Here is a 5,785-nt window from a genome sequence, read left to right on the forward strand (position 1 = left end):
TCCAAATATAAAAACCACAGTTGCGGGTAGGGATGCTAGGTTTACTATAATCCAGTGTGATGATTTGAGTCTCAGTCCCGACTCAGCTGTGTGTCCTTGGTCGCGGTACCCAAAATCAACGAGTCTCCACTTTCCTATCTGTAATACTTTCCTTACTAGCTTGTTTAAGGAACATGAAATAATACAGGTAAAGGCCTAGAATAGTTCTTGGTAGATAATAAGTAAGTGCTCAGTAAGTATCCATTAAGATTAATATATTCCAACATTCTCTAGTCTCTCTTTAGGAGCAGAACATCTGTCCATATGTTTATATTCTTCTATTAAGAAAAATTATGAAAGACTTTGAATTGGGCAACAAAAGAGGTTAGTGGTTGTCCTGTCTAGCTCGTCCATCTGGGTCTTTTCCACCTTTGGTTGTCTTTGACAGGCTTATTTTACAGCTCTTTAGAGAGAAAAGTTGTAGAAAATCAATAACAATGCAAATGTTTCTTGTTCTTATGATTCCTGTACGTGGCAAGGCAAGTGGATTTTTTTTCCAGTAAAGAATGTAAATCTCTATAAGTCAAATCCTCATTTGAGCCAGTTGTAACATCTTACTAGTTCCTTCATTAATTAGTGAGTTAAATAGAATCTTTGACATATCTTCATATTACAAGGGAATCATGATTATATCCTCTTTTAAAAATTATCCTTTTGCGCTTTCCAACACCCACGTCCTACTTCTGTAACTGCCGTGGTTGCTCTCAGCTGTGCAGTTTCCCACTCACTCAGCCATTCTGTCCCAGTCTCTGACATCTACTGGTACCATCTTAGTAGCTGTTACTCATTCCCTGAAGCTTAATAAAGTAGATCCGATGCAGATAAAAATCACTAACAACCAAGTACTGAGACATAATGGAGACTAAGATTTGGAAATTGCATGGAATTTTGTTTGAATCCTTGAAAAACTTAATTGCTCTGCCTTAATACCTGAAATAAAATATGTGAAGGTTACGTACTGCAGAGAGTATGTAAACATAATGAAGGTCAGGCAGGAAGGGTACTCATTACTCAATATTCTACAACTTGCTAAGCAGATTTTAGGCAACTTTCTCCCTTCTCAGGAATACTGCCCCAGGCAAGAGAACATATTTAATAGGCTGGTAGAATGATTCTAAGGCAGAAAATCTCATGGGCATGGGTAGCTTGTGAAACTAAAGAAAAATTGTGTCCTGACTTTTCTCCTTGTGTTCTAAGTCATATTTCTATGTCTGTTTTACTAAGAAAGAAAGGGACACTGCAGTAACTGCATAGAAACAGCTAAGAGGACGTCCCTATAACTGAACTTTAAATAAGAGTAAGATGTAAAGTTAAGCCTCAAAAAATTAAGTGCTTTGTGTAGGGAATGAATCATAGTCTAATAGTTAAAATGTCTTGGGTAAAGAGTGTTAAAGGAATTTCATTTTTATGGATCTTTAGCAAGATATGAAATAAAGAAATCTTTGGAGCCATAAGATAATTTTGTAAAGTAGCAACTAGGTCCAAATATGGTTTTCCCAATTCTACCACGCTATGCATTCACTCACTCAACTTTCAACAAACATTTATAAAAGACATATTCCATGCCAGACATCATGCTAGACACTGGGAATAAAGATTTAAAAATCATTTTCCTACTCTTAAGGACCACAGTCTAACAGGATGGACAAACAAGTAAACGTAAAAGTATAATATGGTATAATAGGCACTATGCTACTTATAAAAACAAAGTACCATGAAAGTATATAGGACATGCACCTAACCCAAACTAGGAGGGAGAAGTCAAGGAAGGCTTCACAGAGGAGGTGATGAATGATGACTGCACATTAAAAGACACTGAGTGGAGTCAGAATGGCCATCATCAAAAAGTCTACAAATAATAAATACTAGAGAGTGTGTAGAGAAAAGGGAACTTTCCTACACTGTTGGTGGGAATGTAAATTAGTGCAGCCACTATGGAGAATAGTATGGAGGTTCCTTTAAAAACTAAAAATAGAGTCACCATATGATCCAGCAGTCCCACTCTTGGGCATATATCTGGAAAAGACAAAAACTCTAATTCGAAAAGATACATGCATCCTGATGTTCATAGTAGCACTATTTATAATAGCCAAGACATGGAAGCAACCTAAGTGTCCATTGACAGATGAATGGATAAAGAGATGTGACATACACACACACACACAAACATTATGGGATATTACTCAGCCATAAAAAAGAATGAAATGATGCCATTTGTAGCAACATGAATGAGATTGTCTTACTAAGTGAAGTAAGCCAGACAGAGAAAGACAAATATCACATGATATCACTTATATGTAGAATCTAAAAAAAATGATACAAATGAACTCATTTACAAACCAGAAATAGACTCACAGACATAGAAAACAAACTTACGATTAACAAAGGGGAAAGGGTGCAGGAGGGATAAAATAGGAGTTTGGGATTAACAGATACACATTATTATATATAAATAGAGAAACAACAAGGACCTACAGTATAACACAGGGAACTATATTCAATATCTTGTAATAACCTATAGTGGAAAAGAATCTGAAAAGGAATAAATGATAGATAGATAGACAGACAGACAGATAGATCTGAGTCACTTTGCCAAAACTAACACAACATTGTAAATCAACTATATTTCAATTTAAAATAAACGCATGGAATGGTGTTAGAGACACAAATGAGGTTTAGACTAGGAGATCTGTGAAGATAAAAAAGTAGACAAATTTAGGATACTATAGAAATAGACTGGATCAGAAGCACTGTCAAATTGGATGGGGGGTTGAGAAAGAGGATGGTATCCAGGATGACTCTTTGGACTCTGCCTTGAGCATCTACATGGATTGCTAGTGTCAGCTACCACAATAGAGTAGGCTGGGGCGGGACAGGTTTGTAAAAGGGGGAGAGTGGAAACCAGAGGTTTAGTTCTGGGTGTGCTGAGTTTGAGATGGCAATGAGACAGCCAGATGGAGGAAGTGAGTAGATGATATGGATATGCACATATCAATTTAGAGTGGAGAGCTTAGTTTGAGATGAAAAATTGGGTGTCATCAGAAGGACTAGATGGTATAACCTAGAGAAAGAGTGAAGAGAGAGAAGAGCAAAGCACCCAGGATTGAGGTAGTCCTGAGGAACTTCAATATTATATTTTGAAGTCAACAAAGTAAACTGAGAAGGAGTGGCCAATGAGGTAAGTAGAAATCCAGGAAATTATACTGTCAGGGAAACTAAGACAAAGAATTTTTTTAAAAAAAATGTGCTAAGAGTTTAGGTAAGATGGGAGGCAGAGAATTAATCATTCGTTTTTGACAACATGAAGTTTGTTTGTGTATTAGAGTTCTCCAGAGAAACTGCACCAACAGGGTATCTTTACCTGTGTCTATTTATTGAGAGATTTGTTTTAAGGAATTTGCTCGTGTAGTTGTGGAAGCTTGGCGAGTTTAACATCAGCAGACAAGCTAGCAAGCTGGAGACCCAGGGAAGAGTTGTAGTTAGAGTCTAAAGGTCATCTGCTTGCAGAATTCCCTCTTCTTCCAGAGAGGTCCTCTTTTTCTATTTAGGCTTTCAACTGATTGGATGAGACCCACCCACATTATGGAAGTTAATCGACTAAGTTTAAAGTCTATTGATCTAGGGACTTCTCTGGAGGTCCAGCACTTAAGACTCTGTGCTTCCAATGCAGGGGACGTGGGTTCGATCCCTGGATGGGGAACTAAGATCCCACAGGCTGCATGGCGCAGCCCCTCTCCCACAAAAAAACAGTCTACTGATTTAAATGTTAATCTCATCTAAAAAATGCCTTCACAGAAACATCTAGAATAGTGTTTGAGGGTTGGGGCCTGAGATCTTGCATTTCTCACAACTGGAGCCCCCTGTGATGCCAATGTTGCTGGTCCACAAACTTCAACTTGAGTAGCGAGGGTACAGATCACTCTTTTCAGTAAGTTTGTTTATGCAAGATACAGTGATATAGGGCAGATAGATAGAGGAGGATATGGAGTTAAGGAAGGATTATTATTTTAAAGGGCAATATAAAAGCATGTTTGTACGGTGATAGGAATGGTCCAGGAAAAAGAGAGAGAAGTTAACAGTGGAAGAGAGTGGGGGACAACTAAAAAGGCAAAGTTCTTGTGGAGGCAAGAGGAGTAGGATCCTGAATGCAGGTAGAGTGAGTAAAGTCTCAGTGGACAAGGAACCAGCTTGGTGAGAAGAAAGGAGGAGGAAGTGTGCACATAGGCTTGGGGAAGAGGTGTGGGAGAACATCTCCTGCCAGGGAACCACAAGTGATTCTGCATGCAAAGAGCACAGGAGGCATTTGGAGGACTGATATATAAACCTCAACCTAAATCTCACAACTTACATGAAAGTTAACTCAAAATGGATCATACTTAAATGTAAAATGTAACAATATGAAATTTTTAGAATAAAACATAGGAGAAAATCTTCAGGGTCTAGGGCTAGGCAAAGAGTTATCAGACCTGACACCAAAACCACAATCCATAAAAGGAAAAATTGATAAGCTGAACCTCATCAAATGGAAAACTTTTGCTCTGTGGAAGCCCATGTGAAGAGGATAAAAAGACAAGCTGGGAAAAAATATTTGTAACCCACAGAGCCGACAAAGGACTAGTATCTCGAATATATAAAGAAGTCTCAAAATTCAACAGTAAAAAAATCAAACAATACAGTTAGAAAATGGGCTAAAGATATGAACAGATATTTCATTGCAGTTGATACACAGATGACAAACACATGAAAAGATGTTCAACATTACTAGCTGTCGTGTGGAAATGCAAATTAAAACCACAATGAGATATCAATACACACCTATCAGAAGAGTTAAAATTTAAAAAATAGTGATAACACCTAATACTGGTAAGGATGCAGAGAAAATGGATCCTTCATGCATTGCTAATGGGAATCTAAAATGGTACAGTCACTCTGGAAAACAGCTTGAAATTTTCTTATAAAGCTAAACATGCAATTGCCATGTGACCTAGCGACTGTGCTCCTGGGTATTTATTCCAGAACACTGGAAACTTATGGCCACACAAAAACTTATACATGAACGTTCATAGCAGCTTTATTTGTAATTGCCCCAAACTAGAATCAGCTCAAATGTCTTTCAACAGGTGAATGGTTAAACAAATTATAGTACAGTAGTCCCTTATTAGCCATGGTTTTGCTTTCCATGGTCAACTGTGGTCCAAAAATATTAAATGGAAAAATCCAAAAGTAAACAATTCACGATTGATTAATTGCCACACGGCTTGCGGGATCTTAGTTCCCTGACCAGGGATTGAACCTGGGCCACGGCAGTGAAAGCGCTGAGTCCTAACCACTGGACCACCAGGGAATTCCCAACAATTCATGTTTTAAATTGCATGCCTTTTCTGAGTAGGGGGATGGAATCTCACTCCATCCTGCTCCATCCTGTCCAGGATGTGAATCACCCTTTGTCCAGCGTATCCATGCTGTATATGCTACCCGCCCTTTAGTCACTTAGTTGTAGACTCAGTTACCAGATCTACTATCATGGTATCACAGTGCTTGTGTCCAAGTAACCTTTAGTTAATAATGGCCCCAAAGTACAAGAGTAGTGATGCTGTAATTTATAAATTAAACTTTATCATAGGTATGCATCTATAGAAAAAACATAGTATATATAGTGTTCAGTACTATCTGCTCTTTCAAGCACCCACTGGGGGGTCTTGGAATATATCCCCAATGGATAGGGGAAACCACTCTACACATAAAC

General features: G+C 38.2%; 1 non-coding gene across 1 annotated transcript; it reads right to left on the minus strand.

The window, feature by feature from the left end:
- Window positions 1-5,311: 5,311 nt before the first annotated feature.
- TRNAE-UUC (transfer RNA glutamic acid (anticodon UUC)) lies at window positions 5,312-5,383 on the minus strand. Its single transcript has one exon. It is a non-coding gene; the product is annotated as a tRNA-Glu (tRNA).
- Between the last annotated feature and the right edge of the window lie 402 nt (window positions 5,384-5,785).

This window comes from Aethalodelphis obliquidens, unplaced genomic scaffold (assembly GCF_003676395.1).
Source record: "Aethalodelphis obliquidens isolate GAN/ISIS:26980383/991018 unplaced genomic scaffold, ASM367639v1 scaffold51, whole genome shotgun sequence".
Classification (NCBI taxonomy): domain Eukaryota; kingdom Metazoa; phylum Chordata; class Mammalia; order Artiodactyla; family Delphinidae; genus Aethalodelphis; species Aethalodelphis obliquidens.